This window comes from Rhinoraja longicauda, chromosome 2, assembly GCF_053455715.1.
Source record: "Rhinoraja longicauda isolate Sanriku21f chromosome 2, sRhiLon1.1, whole genome shotgun sequence".
NCBI lineage: Eukaryota > Metazoa > Chordata > Chondrichthyes > Rajiformes > Arhynchobatidae > Rhinoraja > Rhinoraja longicauda.
Window position 1 is genome coordinate 36,955,447 of NC_135954.1, and position 25,619 is coordinate 36,981,065.

The following is a 25,619-nucleotide window of genomic DNA, read 5'->3' on the forward strand; positions in this document are numbered from 1 at the left end:
GCTTTCTGCTTCTAATTGAACTCTAACTCAAGTTTAGAAAAGAAAACTGCAGATGCTGGTTTAAATCGAAGGTAGACACAAAATGCTGGAGTAACTCAGCAGGTCAGGCAGCATCTCTGGAGAGAAGGAATGGGTGACGTTTTGGGACGAGACCCTTCTTCAGTCTGAAGAAGGGTCTCGACCTCAGCTGCATGACCCGCTGAGTTACTCCAGCATTTTGTGTCTACCTTCTAACTTAAGTTTCCTCGTCCTACCCTCACAAATTTCACATTTAACATATTCATGGGTTTTACAGTCAGTTGTGATGACTGTTGGCCAGACACTTCACTGACCTGTTAAGATACACATTAGAGAAGCTTGGGGGAAACCATGAGGAGATTCTGTGTGGCATGTTTTAGGAAGCAATAAGTGGGGTGATCAAATCTGTCCACATACACTAAATTCTACTCTTGCTCTTCTTTTCTTTGTTGCTATGGGATATGATGAGACAGCGGGAATAAAGCATTGAAATAGATGATCAGGTCTGACTGTATTCAATGGTGGAGCAGTTTTGAAAGGATGTATGGTTTACTCCTTCTCCATTTTCTTTGTTGCTAAGAGAAAAGGAGCATGTGACACAATGTCCATCACACAACCGAATATCAAAATTATTATAACAATCAGTGATCTCGATTGCAACACAATAATTCTTGTGGAATATGCCAACAGTCTTTCTTATTCTACTTGCTGTTAATTTTGAGATCGTATGCAACTGTGCTGCAACTATCTTAACTTTCTCCAAGTGCTGTTTCTTCTCACCAGACCTTGTGACCATTGATAACATATGAAACCATAAGATTCCCAACAAACAGCCAACAGAAATAATAATTTTAAAACAAGAAAATCAGCTGTTGAATCAATAACAATGTATATTGATGTGTTTTTATCCATTTGTTTTAGAAAGTGAAACGTTTAACTACCAAGGCGATAATTTCACAAAGTAAAAATGGTATATCAATAAGATTTATTAATTGATAAATCTAATGATTCTATCATTCTTTGGTCTAATTTCCCTAATAAATTATTGGAATTGAATATGACATTCTTTATAAGCGGTGAAAGGTTGGCTGAAGGCTGATTCTGCCAGATGAGGATATGCAGTGAAATTTCACATGATGCCAAGGCAGCATGAAGTGATCGAAACTGCTGCAAATGTGGTTCTTAAAAGGAGGTTAGAAAAAAACATATAAACATAGAAAAATAGGTGCAGGAGTAAGCCATTCGGCCCTTCAAGCCAGCACAGCCATTCAATATTTTCATGGCTGATCATCTAAAATCAGGACCCCCTCCCTGCTTTTTCTCCATATCCCTTGATTCCTTTAGCCCTGAGAGCTAAATCTAACTCTCGCTTGAAAACATCCAGTGAATTGGCCTCCACTACCTTCTGTGGCAGCGAATTCCACAGATTCACAATTCTCTGGGTGAAAAAGCTTTTCCTCATCTCAGTCTTAAATGGCCTACCCCTTATTCTTAAACTGTGACCCCTGGTTCTGGACTCCCCCAATATCGGGAACCTTTTTCCTGCATCTAGCCTGTCCAATCATATCATATATCATATATATACAGCGCGGAAACAGGCCTTTTCGGCCCACCAAGTCCGCGCCGCCCAGCGATCCCCGTACATTAACACTATCCTACACCCACTAGGGACAATTTTTACATTTACCCAGCCAATTAACCTACATACCTGTACGTCTTTGGAGTGTGGGAGGAAACCGAAGATCTCGGAGAAAACCCACGCAGGTCACGGGGAGAACGTACAAACTCCTTACAGTGCAGCACCCGTAGTCAGGATCGAACCTGAGTCCCCGGCGCTGCATTCGCTGTAAAGCAGCAACTCTACCGCTGCGCTACCGTGCCGCCCTTTAATCCTTTAAGAATTTTATATGTTTCTATAAGATCTCCTCTCATCCTTCTAAATTCCAGTGAATACAAGCCCAGTCGACCAATTCTTTCATCATATGCTAGTACTGCCATCCCGGGAATTAACCTGGTGAACCTACGCTGCACTCCCTCAATAGCAATAATGTCCTTCCTCAAACTAGGAGACCAAAATTGCACACAATACTCCAGGTGCAGTCTTACCAGGGCCTTGTACAACTGCAGTAGGACCTCCCTGCTCCAAAACTCAAATCCTCTCGCAATGAAGGCAAACATGCCATTAGGTTTCTTCACTGCCTGCCTTACCTGCATGCTTAATTTCAGTGACTGATGTAGAAGCACACCCAGGTCTCGTTGCACCTCCCCTTTTCCTAATCTGACCCCATTCAGATAATTATATTATTCACAAAATGCTGGAGTAACTCAGCAGGTCAGGCAGTATCTCGGGAGAGAAGGAATGGGTGACGTTTCGGGTCGAGACCCTTCTTCAGACTGATGTCAGGGGGGCGGGACAAAGGAAGGATATAGGTGGAGACAGGAAGATAGAGGGAGATCTGGGAAGGAGGAGGGGAAGGGAGGGACAGAGGAGCTATCTAAAGTTGGAGAAGTCGACGTTCATACCACCGGGCTGCAAACTGCCCAGGCGAAATATGAGGTGCTGTTCCTCCAATTTCCGGTGGGCCTCACTATGGCACTGGAGGAGGCCCATGACGGAAAGGTCAGACTGGGAATGGGAGGGGGAGTTAAAGTGCTCGGCCACCGGGAGATCAGTTTTGTTAATGCGGACCGAGCGCAGGTGTTCAGCGAAGCGATCGGCGAGCCTGCGCTTGGTTTCGCCGATGTAAATAAGTTGGCATCTAGAGCAGCGGATGCAATAGATGAGGTTGGAGGAGGTGCAGGTGAACCTTTGTCTCACCTGGAAAGACTGTTTGGGTCCTTGGATGGAGTTGAGGGGGGAGGTAAAGGGACAGGTGTTGCATCTCGTGCGGTTGCAAGGGAAAGTGCCCGGGGTTGGGGTGGTTTGGGTAGGAAGGGACGAGTGGACCAGGGAGTTACAGAGGGAACGGTGTCTGCGGAACGCGGAGAGGGGAGGGGATGGGAAGATATGGCCAGTGGTGGGGTCCCGTTGTAGGTGACGGAAATGTTGGTGGATGATATGTTGGATCCGCTGGCTGGTGGGGTGGAAGGTGAGAACGAGGGGGATTCTGTCCTTGTTGCGAGTGGGGGGAGGGGGAGCAAGAGCAGAGCTGTGGGATGTAGAAGAGACCCTAGTGAGAGCCTCATCTATAATGGAGGAGGGGAAGCCCCGTTTTCTGAAGAACGAGGACATCTCAGAAGCCCTAGTGTGAAACACCTCATCCCGGGCGCAGATGCGGCGTAGATGGAGGAATTGGGAGTAGGGGATAGACTTTTTGCAGGGGACCGGGTGGGAAGAAGTGTAGTCCAGATAGCTGTGCGAGTCAGTGGGTTTATAGTAAATGTCCGTCACTAGTCTGTCTCCTGTGATGGAGATGGTGAGGTCCAGAAACGGGAGGGAGATGTCAGAGATAGTCCAGGTATACTTAAGGGCAGGATGGAAATTGGAGGTGAAGTGTATGAAGTCAGTGAGTTCTGCATGGGTGCAAGAGGTAGCACCAATGCAGTCGTCGATGTAGCGGAGGTAGAGTTCGGGGATGGGGCCAGTGTACGTCTGGAACAGGGATTGTTCGACGTACCCGACAAAGAGGCAGGCGTAGCTAGGGCCCATGCGAGTGCCCATTGCTACGCCTCTGGTTTGGAGGAAGTGGGAGGAGTCAAAGGAGAAGTTGTTGAGGGTAAGAACCAGCTCTGCTAGGCGGAGAAGAGTGTTGGTCGATGGGGATTGGCTGGTTCTACGGTCGAGGAAGAAACGGAGGGCTTCCAGACCATCCTTGTGGGGGATGGAAGTGTAGAGTGACTGGACATCCATGGTGAAGATGAGGGAGTGGGGGCCTGGGAACCGGAAGTTATCAAGGAGATGGAGAGCATGTGAGGTGTCTTGGACGTAGGTGGGGAGGATTTAACCAGAGGGGGATAGGATGGAGTCGAGGTAGGTATAGATAAGTTCGGTGGGGCATGAGCAGGCAGAGACAATGGGTCTGCCGGGACAGTTATGTTTGTGGATTTTGGGTAGGAGGTAGAATCGGGCCTTGCGGGGCTGGGGAACTATGAGATTGGAGGCACTGGGGAGTAGATCGCCGGAGATGATGAGGTCAGTGATGGTGCTGCTGATAAAGGTCTGGTGTTTATCGGTGGGGTCATGGTCCAGGGATAGGTAGGAAGAGGTGTCCGATAGTTGTCGTCTGGCCTCGGTCCAGTAGAGGTCAGCACGCCAGACTACCACAGCCCCTCCCATTCAGATAATAATCTGCCTTCCTGTTCTTGCCACCAAAGGGGATAACCTCACATTTATCCACATTATACTGCATCTGCCTTGCATCTGCCCACTCACCCAACCTATCCAAGTCACCCTGCAGCCTCATGGCATCCTTCTCGCAGCGCATACTGCCACCCAGCTTTGTGTCATCCGCAAACTTGGAGATGTCACATTTAATTCCCTCGTCTAAATCGTTAATATATATTGCAAATAACTGGGGTCCCAGCACCGAGCTTTGTGGCACCCGACTAGTCATTGCCAGGTTAGCTGTTTCTGTGGGAGACAGAAAAATAGATCAATTTGCAATGTTGCTGACTCTGCTGAGCGCACTTTATTGGTTTTGTCTGACATAATTGGCCAGATATTTCCACAGATCACTTCATTCTCATTAACTGCCCATCTGCTAAACCCACTGGACATGAATGGTTCCAGCAGCAAACCTGTCAAAAAGCTTGATTGTTTATCAATGTCATTCAAAAAATCTACAAAAAATTATATTTTTCATAATTAAAAGTTAGACCAACAGTTAAAGGTGCAAATCAATACCAAGCTAATAACCACAGTCAAATTAACAATTAAATCATGAAGATTTAGATCACCTGAATCTATCTTCTATTTTTCACATTAGTTCCTTTCCATTTAACTGACTGCATTTTCTGAAGTGGTGACAGGTTTAACCTGCCACAAATTTAGGAGACAGATTCTGCATCAGAAATTTATCTTGCAGGATTAGAGAATTGGCATTGACAGCAACAATCACTTTCTGCACACTTATGTGCATATGTGTGCAATTTATGTGCATATTCACGGTCATTTTCTTTGCCATTAACTCATACAGCGCAGACACCGGCCCTTGAGATTCAGTTTTTATTTTCTTGTCACATGTACTGAGGTACAGTGAAAAGCTTTTGTGTGCCAAACAGTCAGCGGAAAGACAAAACCCAGCCAAGATGCTCCATCGTAACTAGTCCCATTTGCCCACACTTGGCCCATATCCCTCTTAACATTTTCTGTCCATAAACTTACCAATGGATTATGTTTTTCTGGAATTTCAGTTTTATGTTGTGAAGATCTGGATGTCGTTTATAGTTGTTATTTTATGGGTCAAAACAAAGTAAAACCATTAGAGGATGGGAATGGGAAGAAGTGCTTATTAAAAGCAGACTATTTTGTGTTACATTTTTAGAGTGCTTAATCATGCAGGAAATAGTCAGGAGGTCAGCCAGACAAAGAATTAATATTAAGAATTAATATCAGCCAGAGTTAATATTTCAGATCAATAATGTTTGTTTCTTTATCCCCAGATGCTGCCTCAGTATTTCCAGAATGTTATCATTTTTATTTGGGATTTCCAGCAACCACAGTAATATCCTGTGATCTTGGTCATTCACTTAAATGCAGTAGTTCTAGTTTCTCCACTGTAGGGGTATGACTGTATAGAGTTTGGGATAGTTACATTCTGCATCTAAATGGAACTTTTGCAATGGTGCAGCAACAATATAGCCTTTTGATACTACTTTTTAAAATACCCAGTAATCTTTGGCAAGGTGAGCATTTTCTGACCATCTCTAATAACCCTTGAAAAGGCAGTGGTGATCCACACACTTGACCTGCTGCAGTTTGCTGGCAAAGGAACCCCCCACAGAGCTGTTTGGAAGGGAACTCCAGGAGCCAGCAAGCCAAGACCTTGCAAGTAGCCTTGGGAATTGTGCTGGTAAAGTCTTTCCAGCTGCCTGCAGTCCTTCCCCCATCTTGGTGGTAGAGATAGCAGGTTTTGGAGATGCTACCTAAGTAGCCATCGGTTGAGTAATTACAAAGTATTTTGTAGATGGTACACATTGCAATCACTGTGCACTGTTGGTTGAAAGAATGAATACCTAGGGTCATTGATGGTCAAAGCTGCTTTGTCCTGGACAGCGTTGAGTTTCTTGAAAGCTGTTGTTCCACTAATAATGGGAAATAGAGTATTCCTGACTTGTGCCTTGGGAAGTAAGATATTTACTGCAGGCTACCCAAGCCTTGACCCGCTCATGTAGGGTTGCCAGCTGTCTCGTATTAGCCGGGACGTCCCGTATTTTGGGCTAAATTGGTTTGTCCGTACGGGACCGCCCTAGTCCCATATTAGGCTTGGGGAGCACTCTAGATCCAGATGCTGTAGGTCTGGACACTGTAGGTCTGGACACTGTAGGTCTGGACACTGTAGGTCCGGACAGTGTAGGTCCGGACAGTGTAGGTCCGGAGGCCCAGATGCCGTCTAACAGAGGTTGCACAGCAACCCGCCTCCTGGCCCGGGCGGCCGCCATTGGTGAAGCGGGAGCATGTGGCTGCTGGCTGGTCACGTGGGCCGCGTGGCGGTGACATCACCTTGTCCCTTATTTGGGAGTGAGATAGGTGGCACCCCTACGCTCATGTGACCATGCTATCTCTATGGCTGATTCAGTTGAGTGTTTGGTTTAATGATGATGCTCAAGATATTGATGATGGGGAACTCAGCAATGAAAATGCCATTGAATGTCAACATAAGTGGTTAAATCTTCTTGTTGGAGATGGTCAAGGCCTGGAACTCTTTGTGTACGAATGTTGCTTGCCATCTATCAGCTCATGCCCAAATGTTGCTGAGGCCTGGCTGCTAGCAGGCACTGTCTGTTTTATTTGTTGAGCAATTGTGAATGAAATTAAAGATTCCGCAAACATTTCCACATCTGATCTTATGATAAAAGGAGAATCATTACTGAACCAGCTTAAAATGGTTGGGCCTACGGCAACTATTGTGACTGACAATCATTGCAGTGTATCACTTGAACCACGCTGGTGCTTTTCCCTTTGATGCCCACTGACTTTGGTTTTACCAGGATGCTTTGATGTCACACTCAGTCAAATGCTGCCTTAATATCAGGGTCAGACACTCTGACCTAACCTCCAAAGATGTATATTAAGGCATGTCCTGTGCATTGCTCTTCGATTCACTGGAAGGCAAATAATGATAGGCTTGGACAGATATGAATTACAAAGCTACACTTCACAATGCATGAATATTAAATCACCAATTTTATACAACTCACTCTTTCTGTTTTTATCAGAACTAGCTATCAGGGCAATTTACAGAGGCCAATTAGCCTACAAATCTGCCTGTCTGGTATATGGGAGGAAACTGGAGCACCAGAGAAAACCCACGTGGTCACAAGGAGAACATGCAAACTCTGCATAGACAGCATCCGAGTCAGGATCGAACCCAGGTCAATGGAGCTCTGAGGTAGCAGCAGCTCTACCACTGTGCCTCGGTGCCACCCTATGCCAAGCAGAGAACAGCTTTATTTCTACTCATTGAACTAAATGAATAAGATCTTAAAGTGTTATATGCTAGCTGACATCAGCAATCTGGATGGATTGATTCAAACTGTATTGTTCGTCCTGCATTTCTACCTTCTAAGCCCAGCCTGAATGAACTGAGCAATTTGCACCACATGGGTCGATTCTGATTTTTGCTGTCCTGGGCATTAACCTGCTGAGTTGGATCAGCTTGATTTTTATTTCATTGATTTTAATGCATTGATCATCAAGTAGGATACACAAATGCAATGATTCATCTTGCCAGAATATTGCCCAAGCAGTCAAGATGAACATCTACTCTTAAACTACATGAAAACGGAGTAGTTTATTATAATTTCAAACACTTACGACCTCAGGACATCTTTCTAACCTTGAGTGAAAGTCCTTTTTCAAGGAAAAGATTCTGAAACATTGAAACGCCACTATCGTAACTGCCTCCACAACAATTCCTGAAATACCGAAAACGTGATAGGCAATATGAAATGTTGTTTTCAGAAACAAATCCAGTCTAAAATAATGAGGCTTCTTATGTTTCCCCTGTCAACAATCTAGGCATAGATTTGGAATAGCCTCTTGCATTGTGAAGCAGCAGGTTTGTTGTCAAAGGTCTCTAGCCAAAAGATTGTTCACAGTATTAATTGGCAGCTCAGCAGGTGAACGTCAAACAGATCACAGAAGCAAATCAGCAAAAGCACCTATTCTTACCCCCCCCCCCCCCCCCAGTGATTCAAAAAGAACCATTCCCAGTTCACCTAAGTCACCTTCCATGGATCTACCAAGCTTGAGATTAAACTTCACAATGAAACATTTCCTGTCTACTGCCACCCTCCCATCTCAAACAAACATTCTAGCTAATACAATATCTACACCTTCCTTGAAGGATGCAACCTGCAATTCAGCTTGCGATAAATCTCTACATCAAAAGCAGTAGTAGAATAAAAATCAATAAGTAGTTATGGGAATAGATCGAAACTAAATATCACCTGTTCCTACAGGAAAATGGGTAAAAATTGCACTAACAGTCTCAGGATAACGTACCACAATTTGTCCTCCCTCTGATTTGCATGTTGACCTGTCTGAAAGTGAGACTGTGGAGTTTGGATCCATGATCCATAAATTTATTGGAGATGTTAAGGAGGGAAAAGTATGTCTCAATACATCAGGTTGAAATGCAACTGATTTCATGTAAATGAAGTTTGAAGAAATGCATAGATTGTAGGGTTTTCATAACACAAAATGCTACAAATAAATATTTCTGTAAGGGGTAAAAACATTGAAATAAATCTAGAAATTGATTTATTGAGAAAGCAATACTCTTACTGTAGAGTTACAAAATGTTTTTAAATGGACAAAGCCTTATTATGGCTTGGAAATATTGAAGCAAAGCTAAATAAAAATATATTTAATGATTGATTGAAGGAGATATGCGTGCAAAGTTTTTACATAGAGGGTGGTGGGTTCCGAGAATGCACTGCCAGGGATTGTGGTGGAGACATTAACGATAATGGCATTTTAAGAGGCTTTAAGAGGTATGTGCAGGGAATGGAGGGAAATGGATCGTGTGCAGGCAGATGAGATTACTTTATCTTGGCAGCATGTTCTGCACAGATATTATGGGCATAAGAGCCTCTTCCTGTGCTATACATTTCCATGTTCTTTGTTCTAACAGATCTATAATTTAACAACACATCTTGGAGAAATGACTTCGCTCTGAAGCACTGAAGCCAGTAGGCAAAACACTGGAAACATTATCTAGTAATACAGGGTGTTTAGAAAATAGAGTTGAGCAGAGTCCATATCGATGTATAAAAGGAATATATGTTTAACAAATCCATTTGCGCTTTTATGTTGTAACTAGCAGAATAGCCACGAGGGAATATGATGTACTTGGACTTTTAGAAGACCCTCATGGAGGTGCCGCATAAAAGGTTATTGGTGCAAACATGGATTGAAGCCTTGGTTACTGGCAAAAAACAGCATAGGAATAACCAAGTCAATTTCAATTTGGAGGTTTTGATTAGTGGTGTGCCACAGGGATTGGTGCTGAAATCTCAACCGTTCACAATCTGAATCAATAATATGGACAATGGTACCAAATCGAATATAATCCAACTTTGATGATGATATGAATCAGGGTGGCAATAGGGGCTTGCAGAAGAACAGTAGAGTATATTTGAAGTGATGATGAACTGAAAGGTGTTTTGTGTTCAGAGGGATCTGTGTGTCTTTCTACATGAGTTACTGAAGGTTAATGTGCAGTACAGCAAGCAGTTCAGATATATTGACTTTTATTGCATTAAATATAAATGTACCGTACTGCATTTATTTAGGGTCATGGGAAATTCATTTGGAATAAGGGAGGAAATATTTGCAATGGAGGGGCAGGCATAGATGTGCCAGATTGATTCCTGTGTTTATGTATGAGCACAGATTAAGCAAACTGAATGTATATCCCTCCCCCACCCAAGTCGCACTAGCTTCTCGTTTTCACCTAACAAACAGCTAACAATGATATACACAAAATACTGAAGTTACTCAGCGGGACAGGCAGCATCTCTGGAGAGAAGGAATGGGTAACATTTCAGGTCGAGACCCTTCTTCAGACTTCAACAGCTAACAATGGCATGTTTCCTTTATCATTACTTTTTTTGCATATCTTTCATTCATTGTTCTTTATCTCTCTACATCATTTCATTGCCTATATCTCTCATTTCCCTTAACCATAACCAGTCTGAAGAAGGGTCTTGACCCGAGGCGTCACCCATTCCTTCTCTCCAAAGATGGTGCCTGAGTTACTCCAGTTTTTGTGTCTATCTTAAGCAAACTGAACCTGTTCTTTTGTGTTTAGTAGAAGGATAGGTGATCACATTTGAAACATGCCCACTTTTTACAGGGCTTGATAGGGTAAATGTAGAGTTGATACTTTCCTTGAAAACCAAAACAAAAACTGCAGCTGCTGGGAATCTCAAATGCAAACATGCTGGGATTTCTCGGCAGGTCAAGACATCAGTGGCAAGAAAGACAGAGTTATTGTTTCAGGTGAAAGACGCTTCATCGGAACTGGCAAGCTTGTTAAACTGCAGAGGGGAGAGATTTGATGGGGTGAAACCAGGGTGACCAGGGGGATAAGCTGTCAACAAGACGACCTGGTGAATGAGTGAATGGGATCATTTAGACAGCAATTTTTTTCTCTGGCTGCGGTATTTCACACTGTCTTGAATTAAGGTCCTTTGTGACTGACGGGGAATTTGTTTTGCCAGAGCATTATAATTCGTAGAATTTCCCTACTGAAGGTACTGTGGAACCTCAGTCACCAAGGGTTCAAGACAGAACATTACAGAATTGGATCTTTAGGAAATCAATGGAGTTAGTGCAGTTAAGTGGCACTGAGGTAACACATCGCATTGAATGGCAATGCAGCAGTGAGGGGCTGATTAACCAACTTTTGATTACATCTTAGATTTTCCAGGTGCAACAGGAGGTGGTGAAATATTCAAGTTCTGCAAACCATATAAAAGGTTTAGATAATTTTATTTTATTTAGAATGCTGTGATGATTACTGCGGCAGCTGTTTTATGAAATGGCATGAAATTGCGTTATTTACCTGAGCGGAATTGAGAAACTCATCATAGGTGGCAGCAGGGGTTGAACATGGAGCAATTTTACAAATATTCAAATGTGTAAAACTGAATGCAATTATCCTAAAGAGTTACCAACTTCGTTCACTACAGCACGTCTCCCTTTACTATTTCAATCTGCATCCCACTGCCCAAAACCATGTTTATTCCAATTATTTTCTTTTTCCAGTTCAGATTTGTAATCTGATATCCACACATACATATTCCGAGCAAAGTAAGCTGGGTTGGGATCCTTGGCTTTCAACTTTCTCTTCTCAAAGCTTTTGTGGTCCTGAGGAAAATGACTTGCCTAATTCCCGAAAGGTTTTCCACTTTCAGCAAGGTAAACTCACAGCTGTGAATGAATACTCTTCACTTGCCTTGGGGTGTGCAGCTCTGAATCTCAAGAAGCTTGACATAATCCAGATGATAAGACTGGCACCATATCTTTCAGCAACATACATTGGCTGAAGTATGCATCGTATGTTGAAAGGCTGGAGCGATTGGGCTTGTATACATTGGAATTTAGAAGGATGAGGGGGGATCTTATTGAAACATATAAGATAATTAGGGGATTGGACACATTAGAGGCAGGAAACATGTTCCCAATGTTGGGGGAGTCCAGAACAAGGGGCCACAGTTTAAGAATAAGGGGTAGGCCATTTAGAACGGAGATGAGGAAGAACTTTTTCAGTCAGAGAGTGGTGAAGGTGTGGAATTCTCTGCCTCAGAAGGCAGTGGAGGCCAGTTTGTTGGATGCTTTCAAGAGAGAGCTGGATAGAGCTCTTAAGGATAGCGGAGTGAGGGGGTATGGGGAGAAGGCAGGAACGGGGTACTGATTGAAAGTGATCAGCCATGATCGCATTGAATGGCGGTGCTGGCTCGAAGGGCTGAATGGCCTACTCCTGCACCTATTGTCTATTGTCTATTGTCTATAATAGAGTGACAGAATCACACTGCTTGGAAACATGCCATTCATCCCAACTCGTCCATGCCAACAAGTGGGCACCATTCCATATTAATCCCGTCTCCCAGGATGTGGTCCATAGCCTGCTGTACCTTGAGGATTCCAGTCTCTTCCAGACATCTGGTGTCAGCAACCCAGCATCATGTACAAGATATGGTAAAGAAGGCGTGTGGTATGCTTGTCTTCATCAGTCAGGAATATGAGTCAGGAAATCATGTTACAGCTCCACAAAACTTTGATTAGGCTTCATTTGGAATATTGTGTGCAGTTCTGATTGGCCCATTTTTGGAAGGATGTGCAGGCTTTGGAGAGGACGACGAAGAGGTTGACCAGAATGCTGCCTGTCTTGGACGGTGTTAGCTATAAGGAGAGATAGAACAAACTTGAATTGTTTTTTCTGAAGCTTAGGAGGTTCAGAGGGAAACCAGATAGGGTAGATAACCAGAGTCATTTTCCCCAGGGTGGAAATGTCAAAGACTAGAGTCTTTAAGATTAGAGGGGGAATGTGGTGGAAGCAGGAATGAGAGGGACAAGTAAGAGGCTTAATATGCAGGGAATGGAAGGATATGGATTACAGGCAGGCAGAGGAGATTGGTTTGGCTTGGCATCATATTTGGCATGGGCACTAGGCCGAAGGGCTTGTTCCGGTGCTGTGTTGTATTGTTCACACTTCATCTTACTGAGGATTTATTTTAACAAAAATATATTTTAATTATAGTTAGGCTTCAAATAGTATATTTATCAATTATGTTTACAAATTAATTTCTAAAACGTTGTGTCTGACAACTGCATTGTTCTTCCTTGTTATAGAAAGTTACATTCCTGACTCTTGATAATTTCAGTGACAATACTTCATTGCTAGTAAATTGTCTGTCTTTTTTTTAAAAAAAGACATGGTGGCCAAAGCCTCTGAATTGGACATTGAAACATTCTGACTAGTTATGTCAAAATAGAAAGGATGTGGAAGGATGAGAAGGTGGTGGAAGGTTTGTAGAGGGCGAGGAAGAGGATCACCAGAATGCTGCATGGATGGGATGATATCAGTTATAAGGAGAACAAACTTGAATTATTTTTTCTGGAACATACGAGGTTGAGGGAGAGCCTTGACAGAAGTATATAAAATTATGAGAGGCATCGATACGGTCGATAATCAGAACCTTTTTCCACTGGGTGGAAATGTCAAAGAGTGGACATTATGGCAACTGCTCTGCTTTAGACTGCTCGAACCTGCAGAGTGTAATGGACATACCCCACTGTATGATGCTGGTCACTTCCTTCTATCCGGTCATTGCATCAGGATGGTGAGAAATATTCCTTGAAACATAGCCATTCCCTTTTCTCTCTTCTATCTTCTGGGAGAAGATGCAGGAGCTTGAAAGTCTACGACATACAGACTGAAGAACAGCTTCCTTCCCACTGCTGTCAGACTCTGAACCAATCACCGCTTTCCCACACCATTCCTGGAGGTGCTGCCACACCACTGTCACGGTGGTGCTGACTTCACACATCATGAAGTCCCTGGAGAGGCTGGTGCTCACTCACCTGCGACCCCTGGTTAAACCATACCTGCACCACCTGCAGTTAGCTTAGCAAACAAAGATAGGAATTGAGGACACCATGCTTCATCCACCTGCTTCATCGTTCCTATACTCACTTGGATAAGCCGGGAAGCATTGTGAGAGTCATATTTTTTTTACTTCTCCCGTGCTTTTAACACCATCCGCCTGCACTGCTAGGGAGCAAACTGACGAAGACGCGGGTGGATGCTCCAATGGATGCTCCATTGGTGTCCTGGATCACCAACTACCTGACTGGACGACCACAATATGTGAGGCTCCAGAACTGCATCTGGGACAAGGTAGTGACCAACACAGGCCCCCACAGGGGATGGTCCTCTCTCTCTCTTCCTGTTCCTGTTCAGACTAAGGAGTTCATGGTGGATTTTAGGAGGAGAGGAACACCCCTGTCTCCTGTCTCCATCAATGGTGTGGATGTGCAGTTTACCAGGGAGTACAAATACTTTGGGGTGTACCTAGCCAGTAAACTGGACTGATCCAGGAACGCTGAGGCCCTGTACAAGAAGGGACAGCGCCGGCTGTACTTTTCAAGAAGGCTCCGCTCCTTCAACGTCTGCAGTAAGATGTTGCAGATATTCTACCAATCGGTGGTAACCAGTGCCATCTTATTCGCTGCCATGTGCTGGGGCAGCAGGGCGAAGGCCACAGTCACCAATAGAATTAACAAACTCATCAGGAAGGCTGGCTCCATCCTGGGGGCAGCGATGGATTCTTGGGGGTTAGTCTTGGAGGGGAGTTTGCTCCTCAAACTGCGGAGCATCCTGGACAATACAGCTCACCCCTCCAAGATACACTAGTCAACCCAAGGAGTGCCTTCAGCAACAGACTGGTTCCATCAATATGCAGGACATAACGCCACAGGAGATCCTTCTTCTCTGTGGCTATCAAACTGTACAACTCCTCCCCCTTCTGTCATGGGATAGACCGAGACTGACTCCCCTCCCCAATCTTTGCACATCCCCAATCCTTTCCACTCATCACTTTAATTTCATGTTTTATGTATTTTGTGTTTTTATGACTATTGGCTAAACTTTGCTTCCGTAATAGCTCACATAAATAACGTTGGTCTCCATCATGACGTTCCGGGGATTTAGTGCGAGCACGTCCCTGCTCATCCCTCGGTTCATGAAACCCTGTCTTCCTACCTTGATGAGGATGTGGGGCAAAGAGTGCCGTACCACTAGCTTTTACCAATGGTTTCCAGGTTGTTTGCTTTGATCTAACAACCTGTGGCTCCCATTCAGGCCAGGGTTCAGTCGCGGATGGTTCCCATCCAACTGGCCACTGGCTTTGGACAGCTCCTCGTCCTGAATAAGAACTCATCCTATCGGATACTATCGAGCTGCTTCTTCATCTTGGGGCGCTAAGTACACTGAGTTTTGTCTTGGCTGCTGCCATTTTAGACTCCAGCTCCAATCGTTCTTTCTCTCTTTTCAATTGATCACTCCTCTTGTAATCTAATTGTCTTCTCCTCTGTTCTTCTTCTTCTCTCAGTTGTCCTTCTTCTTTCAGTTGTCTTCTCTTCTGTTCTTTTTCTCCTCTCTTCCGTTCTTCTTCATCTTTCAGTTGTCTTCTCTTCCGTTCTCTTTCCCCTCTCTTCCGTTCTTCTTTGTCTTTCCTTTGTTCTTCCTCCATTTGACCTTCTAGCTTCTCAATCTCGTGCTTCTGTGCCATGAACGCAGCTTTGTTCAGCAAGAACAGCCAGTTCCACCTCAGTCTCCTTACGAACAGAAAGCGTCGAAGATGCACGAGATTTGATGCTCAACCTAGAGGTCGAAATATTTGAAGCACTATCTCCAGGTTTGATGGAGTCTACATCATCGCCACCCCTCGCATAAGGCGCCCTCAATATTGGAGGGTGCGGCCTCATAACCTTCTTTGCTTAGCCATTCAACAACATCTTGGATAAATCCATCTAAATTTTCGACCACCTGCTGCATCCATTTCTCTTGCGCATCCTTGTCTTCTGGTGCTAACTGTAGCTCTCTCAATGTTCCATAGATGCTGTAGATTTCGTCTTTGAGGTGGTTAAGTTGATCCAGATTGAGCTCCACCTCTGCCCTCTTTCCTAATTTTATTAGCTTTTTGATGTTTTCCATGGTCTTCACAACCATCTTATATTTACGTTTCTTCAGCTTCTCATTGTTTTCATAAGCCATTTCTTTGCCAATTTGAGTAAGCTTAATGGCCCTTTTTTCCACTTTAGGCCGTGTTACACTATCGCCACCTTGTGACTGAACATCGGATTTAATTTCAGACATTCTGTGGTTTGTAACATAAGCCAGATGTGCTTTCCTTTCCACTATCTTGGTATATTTTTTAAACAAGACTTGGTAACCAGGGACTCCCAAGGTCGTTGCTACGCTGTCCGCATTCCAAGCTCTTGATCATTTGAAAACGGCCTTTGTTTTCTCATACAGAAAATCCAAATTTAAAGCAGACTACGATTTCTGCTGTTTGTTCCCACAGTCTCTTTCCAAGAGCTAATTCTCTTCAAATAACTCTAAGAGACAGATATAATCCTTCAACTTTTGACAATAAATCTCTCCCAGGTCAGTAAACTTTTGTAGCCTTCATCTCTTGCGAAGATAAACTTTCTGAACTTTCAGAAGAGTAAATTCCGATAAATCGTTCCAGCTTAGGCAGATTTCACGATGAATCACTCCAGTTCACATAAGATCTCACACTTCATCTCTTGCGAAGGCAAGTTCTCTGAACTTTCCGAAGGAGTAGATTCAAGCTGATCGCTTCAGCGAAGAAGGAATTTTACACGATGTAGCGGCCAGCTTCTCGTCTATCAATTAGCTCCCAAGCTGCCACTTGCATAGACTACGTGAGCGATAAGCATAATGACTCGAACAAATAATAACAGAGATCCTCCTCGACATTTGATAATTAGTCTTCTTTATTTGAAGGTGCAATAAACATATTGGCATATCTCTTGTCATCGACTGGTTATTAATTTGCTAGGTAAAATTCCATATCTTATCACAGTCTATGCGATCGAGACGAATTGCCAGATATAACTTCGACACAGTTTGTATTAATCTTCTTGTTAATAAAACAGGCGATTACATCTTGGCTAATATCTATTGGCGGAGCCTCTGTCAGCACCTCCTTGGCTCACACAAAACTCTCTATCCCCACCTGCCCGCCCTCTAGCTCCGTCCAGCCCCTATGTAAGCATTGCATTCACTCTATAGTGTCCAGACTACAGCAGGATACAAGGTAATAATATTAATAAGAAAAAAAACCTAATAACTGCAAAATGGCTCCTACAAATTTCATGTTTTATGTATTTTGTGTTTTTATGACTATTGGCAGATCAATTTCCCTCCTGGGATAAATAAAGTTCTATCGCATTGTATTCTTAACTCTGCCTCATTCTATTCTTACATTATTGTATTTTAATTTTTTCCTTGCTGCTTCAGATTACACTGCAATCTTTGCATCATTCTGTTGCTTTGCATTTGTATTTATTGTTGTATTTATCATTACTGCATGAATGCTATTTACTCTGAGAGTGTCATGTGAACAAGGAATTTTATTGCACTCTGTTGCAAACTCACATGAATCTGAAGGAATCTGAATCTAGCTGGACTGGATCTATACCAAGTGAAATTCATGTCAGATTAATGCAAGGCAATGCACATTATCGACAAAAATGCGAGGCCTGTTTGAATAATGCCGTTGAATAGACCCCGAGATATCTGTGAGTGATGTTCAACTCAACACTAACAGTGCCGTTGACTGACAGAGTCGTAGTCAATGAACCAAATCACGCTGGCCTATATTGCTGTCGGTGGAGTACAAATTGTCACTGAGTTTATTTTGTGCTCTTAATCAGTTTGTGTTGAATATTGTATTGAGTTGTGGTCAGTGCAGCTCAACGGAATTGATGCATGGAGGAGCCTCTCAGCTAATCTCTATTGTCACAGCAGTGACCCATACATAAAGATATTAATAAAAGACTAAACACTAATCACCATTGTGCCAGAGTAGTCCTTGAATCCAATCTTGTGCCTCAGATGTACTGAATTTGCACACACTACTATAAGATTAGCACACACTACTATAAGAAACCTCTCTGTCAGTTTCTATGTGCAGTTAGACTTTAGAGATACAGTGCGAAAACAGGTGCTTTGGCCCATTGAGTCCATGCTGACCAGTGATCACACTGTACACGAGCACTATCCTGTACACTGGGGACAGTTTAATTTTTTTACCAATGCCAGTTAACCTACAAACCAGTATGTCTTTGGAGTGTGGGAAGAAACCGGAGCACCTGGAGAAAACACAAGTGGTCACAAGGAGGATGTACAAACTCTGTACAGACAGCACCCATAATCAGGATCGAACCTGGGTCTCTGGTTCTGTAAGGCAGCAACTCTACCATTACATCAATGTGCTGCCCGCTATTTGCTTGTCACAGAACCCCCCATCCATGGGAACCGGGGTATCTTGTCAAAGAGAGGATGCTTCTCTATCTGGCTGAGCATACATTGCATCTTGGCTGAAGTACATCGACACACTGTGGACAAATACAGGTCCAACCCACCTGCAGCAATGGTGGAGATGTTCTTAAAAATGCCAGCAACCCAAATCTCTGGAAAGTATATGTCAGTGGATGTTCCTACTGAACCAATCCAAGAAGTTTCACTGTATCCTAAAGCTGCAACTTAATGACAGTCTCTGATTGCCCTTCCCAAATGACATCTGCATCACGTGTACAAATACGACCTCTCTCTCTCTCTCTCTCTCGCTCTCTCTCTCTCTCGCTCTCTCGCTCTCTCTCGCTCTCTCTCGCTCTCTCTCGCTCTTCCATTTTATCCTCAGCCATGACTGGGGCTGATTGATTCCTCCTGCAACGGAGATCAGTCAATTCAATGCAGATTTTAGAGTAAGTACCAATTGGGATAATCAAGTTTGCCAATTACTTGTAAATTGATCAGAGGGCATGCTGTGATGAGATTACTTGCTTCTATTTCAGGATATAGATAGGTTGAGTGAGTGGCTGGAAACTTGCCAAATAGAGTAGAATGTGGGGAAGTGCGAGATCATGTACTTCTATAAGAACAATCCACTCGCTGAACCGAAAAACATTTCAGATAAATGAAGTACAGTGAGGTCAAAGTGTTCTTTTGCATGAACCACAAAGCGTTAGTAGACAGGTGTAGCAAGTAATTAGGAAGGCAAGTGGCATTTTGGCCTTCATCACAAGAGGGTTAAAGTTTAGAATGGGGAAGTATTGTTACAATTGTACAGGGTAAAGTGAAGATGAGATGAGAAAACATTTCTTCACACAGAGAGTGGTGAGTCTGTGGAATTCTCTGCCGCAGAAGGTAGTTGAGGCCAGTTCATTGGCTATATTTAAGAGGGAGTTAGATGTGGCCCTTTTGGCTAAAGGGATCAGGGGGTATGGAGAGAAGGCAGGTACAGGTTACTGAGCTGGATGATCAGCCATGATCATATTGAATGGCGGTGCAGGCTCGAAGGGCCGAATGGCCTACTCCTGCACCTATTTTCTATGTTTCTATGAAGGCATCATCTGGAGTATAGTTATGTAAGAAAGGATACGCTGACCATTCTGTTGATTTTAGAAGAACGAGAACTGGACTTATTGAAATGCGCAAGATCCTGAGGGGGCATGATGGTCCAGTGACAAGATGCTTCCACTTGTGGGAGAACCTCCAATAAGGGAACATCAGAACAAAATAAAGGAGCAGTCATTTAAAACTGAGGAGTCTTGGAATTTGGAGTCATAGATGAGAGAGCAGGGAAACAGGCCCATTAGCCCAGCTTGCCCATGCCGACCAAGGTGCCCCATCTACATTAGTTCCCACCTGTTCACCTTTTCCCTATCTATGACTTTCCTTTCCATGTCTTTTAAATGTTATTATAGTTTCTCCCTCAACTACCTCCTCTGGCAGCTCATACCATGTACCCACCCACTTCTGTGTGAAAAAGTTACCCCTCCAATTCCGATTAAATCTTTTCCCTCTCACCTTATCTTTCCGCTCTCACCTTTCGTCATGCAGTGGGTGGTGAATTTCCGGAATTCCTTATCCCAAGGGTGATGGAAGCCAGATCATTAGGTCTGTTGAAAGAGGAAATAGTTAATTTTTTGAAAGATCAGGTTACTGACACAGACAAGATGTGGTCTGGAGAAGATTAAACATAATCACATTGAATGCTGAGGCATTCTCCTACTCCCAGTTTCTTATATAAAATATATAAATCTGAATTATTTGAGAAGTGTATTTTTACGCAATAAACCTGTGGAGATGGTTACTTCTATCACTTTTGTGCCTTTACGTGGCATGCTATTTTTATAACTCCAAAACAATTTGTGTTAGGTTTTATCTCTGGAAGAAAATAGAAAATATTGCATTTAGCATTATATTTAATGCAACAATGCTGCAGAATTTCTATAACTTGTGTGGGTCCAGGATTGAAGACTATTATTTGTGTCTTGAAAACATTTGCAACTGATTACATAGGAACCACTGTTATCGATGAAGGTGACAAATGCATTTGGATCATGGAAATAATTATATTTAAAGTTCCATTCTATCATGGTGTTAATCATTTGTTTGCACCGGATCATTTTGTTTGATTTTAATCTCATGCCACTTTTAAATCTAGAAATTTATCTTCTGTCTGAAATTCCAATTTATTTTCATGAAATTGATTTAGTTTTCTTAAGTCTCTTATTTTATTGTCACATCTGTTTCTCGCTCTGGTTTGCTCTTTTGCTCTTTCTCTCACTTCCTCCCTTGGTGACTGTTGGCCGAGGTTCAGTTGTTGAGGCTTTCGTTTTTTTTTTTCCAACGAATCTGACATCTGAGATTAATTTCCTGACTTGAAAGTTTGATTGCTGTTAAAGTTTTGGTTGAGTCAGATGTTTCTATGTTTTAGTTTAAATGAAAGTTTCTTGAATAAATTCTGGCAGTCCAAATGCTTATTGATTTCCTGTACCCAAACCCTCAATTCGAGTGAAATAAGTGGCTGGTCTGAGGTCAATAACTTTTCCAGCTGACACAGAGCTATTGTTGTACTTGCTCTAAGTATTTTTTTATTGTTGCTAATTACTAAATTGGTAAAACTATCACCGTGACTGCCTTCGTGCCTGAAGTACATCACTTTAGAGTATATTTATTCACAAAATGCTGGAGTAACTCAGCAGGTCAGGCAGCATCTCGGGAAAGAAGGAATGGGTGACGTTTCGGGTCGAGACCCTTCTTCAGACTGATCAAGGAACTGCAGATGATGGAATCTTGAGTTGATCACAAAGTGTTGGAGTAACTCAACGGTCAGGCAGCTTCTCTGGAGGTCATGGATAGGTGGGTTTCAGACAATTTATCCACTGTCAGAACAAGCAAGGCAGTTAAAATGTAGAAACAAAGAACTGCAGGTGCTAGTTAATTGCACAAGGACACAAAATGCCGGAGTAACTCAGCAGGTCAGGCAGCATCACTGGAGAATGTGGATAGGTGACGTTTCAGGTCGAGACTCCTCTTCCGGCAGTTATGTTGTTTGTTGTGCCGGTAGTTTTTCTGCTCATTTTTGTAACACCATTTTACTAATTCTATTTTTGCAAAAATGGGTTAATTGGTCAAGTAAACAAAAGTGTCAAAAGTGATATGCTGTGGTTGTTGACTGAATGGATTGTTAAGTCACTTGATGGACTGGTCGGTAGAACACATGATGAGATTAAGGCAAATAGTCTTGAAGGAAATTGAGATAGCATTAAGAAATTCGGCATAATATAAAATCCTAATGCGAAGACAAATAACACTAACAGAAAAAGTTAGTAGACCCAAGGTTGGATAGTGGATAGGCTGAATGGCCTCCTACTGCTTTTTTTCTATGCTTCATTATTCCTTGCTGTCCTTAAGAGCAATTTGATAATGTGGACTGGTGCTGGATAGTATTACAGCAGATTAATCTATTATAGCAAGATCGAGTACCTCTCAAGATCTGAGATCTCTCGTACCACAGCCGGAAGTCGATGAGGAGCCAAAGAGTGGAACTGGCTGAAAGTGTTGTTCTGCATGGCCGATTAGTTTAGTTTGGTGATATAGTGCGGAAACAAACCCTTCGGCTCACCAAGTCTGCACCGACCAGTGATCCCCGCACATTAACACTACCTTACACATACTTGGGACAATTTAGTTGTACCAAGCCAATTAACCTACAAACCTGTATGTCTTTGGAGATGTATGAGGATGTTGCCAGGACTAGAGGGTGTGAGCTATAGGGAGAGGTTGAGTAGGCTGGGTCTCCATGGAGAGCAGGAGGATGAGGGGAGATCTTATAGAGGTAAACAAAATCATGAGAGGAACCGATCGGGTAGATGCACAGAGTCTTTTGCCCAGAGTAGGGGAATCGAGGACCAGAGGACATAGGTTCAAGGTGAAGAGGAAATGAATTAATAGGAATCCGAGGGGTAACTTTTTCACACAAAGGGTGGTGGGTGTATGGAACAAGCTGCCAGAGGAGGTAGTTGAGGCTGGGACTATCCCATCGTTTAAGAAACAGTTAGACAGGTACATGGATAGGACAGGTTTGGAGGGATATGAACCAAGTGCAGGCAAGTGGGTAGCTGGGACGTTGTTGGCCAGTGTGGGCGAGTTGGGCCGAAGGGCCTGTTTCCACACTATATAACTCTATGACTCTATGTGGGAGGAAACCGAAGATCTCGGAGAAAACCCACTCAGGTCACGGGGAAGACAGCACCCTTAGGGATTATTGTGGATCAAGGAGAAAGTAGTTCATTTCAATGTTTTCATCAGATGGGTTAAAACAGCCACATGATATGCAGAATTAAAACCTACATATTAAAAGTTTGGTTGCTAATAATTTCCAGAATTTGAAGCATTGTCATGGAAATGTTGCCAGCTACTTTACAGGTTGAAATATTAATTAGCTCTTTGACTTGTCTCGTCAGTTTCAGAATGTGAACTTCTAAGGAATTAACTGGTGTGGAAAATGAGGCTTTATAATCTGGACGTTATATTCCATCTCTCTGCTACTTGTCTGAGAACCATGTTGTTTCTTCATAGCCCTTGTTCATGTATATTAAAAACCATGATTGTCCTCAACCGTCAATGGGATTATGGCTGTGTGCATCATAATGAAGATACATGAATATTAGTCAGCTAAACCAGAGATGTTTTAATTGTAGTCTCAAACGTAGACACGAGCAAAACCACCGGGTGGCGCCAGCAATGTCTGCCTTGCCAACAGTCTGTCTGTCCCTTCTCTGTTGCTTTACAGTATGTGTTAAATGTATGTTTTAGTGTTTTTTGTCTTTTTTTTTGTCAGGGGAGGGGCTTGGGGAAACTTTTTTTTGATCTCTTACCTTGACGGAGATGCGATCTTTTTCCCCATATCGTATCTCCGTCCACACTGTGGCCTAACATCGAGGAGTTGGCGGCCTCTGCTAGAGACTGACTTCGGGAGCTCCAACCACGGGAGCCTGCAGGACTTAACATCATGGAGCTGGAGATCCCTGTCGGGGATCGACTTCGGGAGCTGCAACCGCAGGAGCTTCGACCACCCCGAAGCGGGAGCTTCGACGGCCCCGAAGCGGGAGCTTTGATAGCCGGCTGCAGGAGCTTCGATCGCCCCGACTGCGAATGGTTCGATTTCCCCGACCGTGGGAGAATAAATGAAGAAGAAGATTGGACTTTATTGCCTTCCATCACAGTGAGGAATGTGGAGAATCCGCTGTGGTGGATGGTTGACTTTTATGTAGTTGCGTGTCTTGTTGCCTTTTCTTTAGTATGGCTGTATGGTAAATCGAATTTCACTGTACCTTAATTGGTACATGTGACAATAAACTGATCTTTGCACCTAACTGGTGATGTAACAATGTATACCGTAACCTTTACTGATGGTTTGTAAATGTTTTTCTTTATGGGCAGTGCAATACAGCTGCTTTCATGTTTCCCTGGTCCCAGTTAGGTAGCAGGGCTCCAATTCCAACAAAGGGATCTACAGGAGGCTCTGTCTCAAAAAGGCAGCCAACATCATCAAGAATTCACCTCACCCTGGCCACACTCTCATTTCACTCCTACCATTGGGAAGAAAACAGTGACCCCAAGGTTCAGCTTCTTCCCAACAAATATCAGGCTCTTGAACACTACACACACCAAATAAACCATAAACTACAAACTGTCTTGGTTGCACTAAGGACTTAGGGCTTTTATACTAATATCGGGGTTTTTAATTTATTGTTTTTTTAAATATTATGTTGTGAGTACTGTTTACAGACCTGTTATGCTGCTGCAAGTAAGAATCCCATTGTTCTGTTCTCAGTACAGATGGTAATTAAACATTCTTGATTCTCTCCTGCTAACTTTACCCTTTTTATTTAACAGCAGAATTGCATTAAGATGCTGCCCCTCCATGCCCAATGTCAATTCTACTGCTAATCCCCTGCTGGCTTGTTGGTCTGGCAACCTACTGGCTTGTAGGTCAGGTGTGAATTCCTTCTCGGAATTCACACCAGGCCTGAGCGCATCAGAAGGAATGTGTAGGAAGGAACTGCAGATGCTGGTTTAAACTAAAGATACAAAAAGCTGGAGAAAAGGAATAGCTGACATTTTGGGTCAAGTCCCTTCTTCAGACTTCCTTTTCTCCAGCAATGCGGTCTGACCTGCTGAGTTACTCCAACTTTTTGTGCCCAAACCTTGCGTCAGAAGAAAGCTAGTTGCTGCTGCTCCATCTGCCCTCCACTGCTTAGCATCCCGGGAATAGTTTTGCTGTTCCATCATTTTCCTCAATGTGTACTTGATTCATTCATTTATTTTGATATTATTGTTGGTGCTGTGTGAGGATCGTATTAATTTGTTAACTCCATGTCTTTACTGAATTGCATTTCATTATATTATTCCCAGTCATTGCAAACTTATTTACATGGTGCATTTCTAACATTGAAATTATGAAGTTTTGTAATGTGGATGAATAGTCCCTCATACTTCAGTTTAGTTCATTCCATTTTATTCTCGATTGCCCCATTCTCTACCGTTGCTTGTGTTCTCATTCATCACACCCATCTGCTGCTTTTGTACCTTTGTGGTTCTGTCCTCTACCCTCCTCCCTGTTCTCATTTTCCATTTTCATGCTGCCATTTCATCACTATTCCAATTATTTCCATCCTCTAACACTCCTTGATGTGAAGAATGCTTTGAGTTGAGATACCTGATCTGAATAGCCAACGAGGATCAAAGAAATGGTTTTGAAAAATGAAAATAATATTATGGGACATACATCCTATCTTACATGTCCCTTACTGAATCAACAGATGCAATAAATATGAAATAGAAATGAAAAAAGTAAAACAGAAGGAAAAGGAATGAAGAAGTAACCTCATGAAAACAAAGACGTTAGTTCCTCTGCTCCACTGCGAGAGATGAGTCAAGAGTGTTTTATTGTCATATGTCCCAGATAGAACAATGAAATTCTTACTTGCTGCAGCACAACAGAATATGTAAACATAGTACACTATAAACAATATAATAAACGAGAGAAAAAAAGGTTCAGTGTGCATTTACACACATACTCACAAGTACACACACATATGTGTATATATATATGTATATATATATATATACACATGCACACATACGTACACACAAGAAACAAACAATAGTAGTGCAAGAATAATAATAATAATAATAGTCTATTGTAGTTAAGAGCTTAGTTGAGGTTGTAGTGTTTAATAGGCTGATGGCTGTAGGAAAGAATCTGGACGTTCCAGTTTTCCGGCTCCTGTACCTTCTTCCCGATGGCAGGGGTGAAATGGG

The 25,619-nt window shown here is 42.9% G+C and overlaps 1 protein-coding gene across 5 annotated transcripts in view; it reads left to right on the forward strand.

The window, feature by feature from the left end:
* The window catches only part of cdk14 (cyclin dependent kinase 14), a 520,407-nt gene that overhangs the window by 303,972 nt on the left and 190,816 nt on the right, over positions 1 to 25,619 (forward strand). The window lies entirely within an intron of this gene.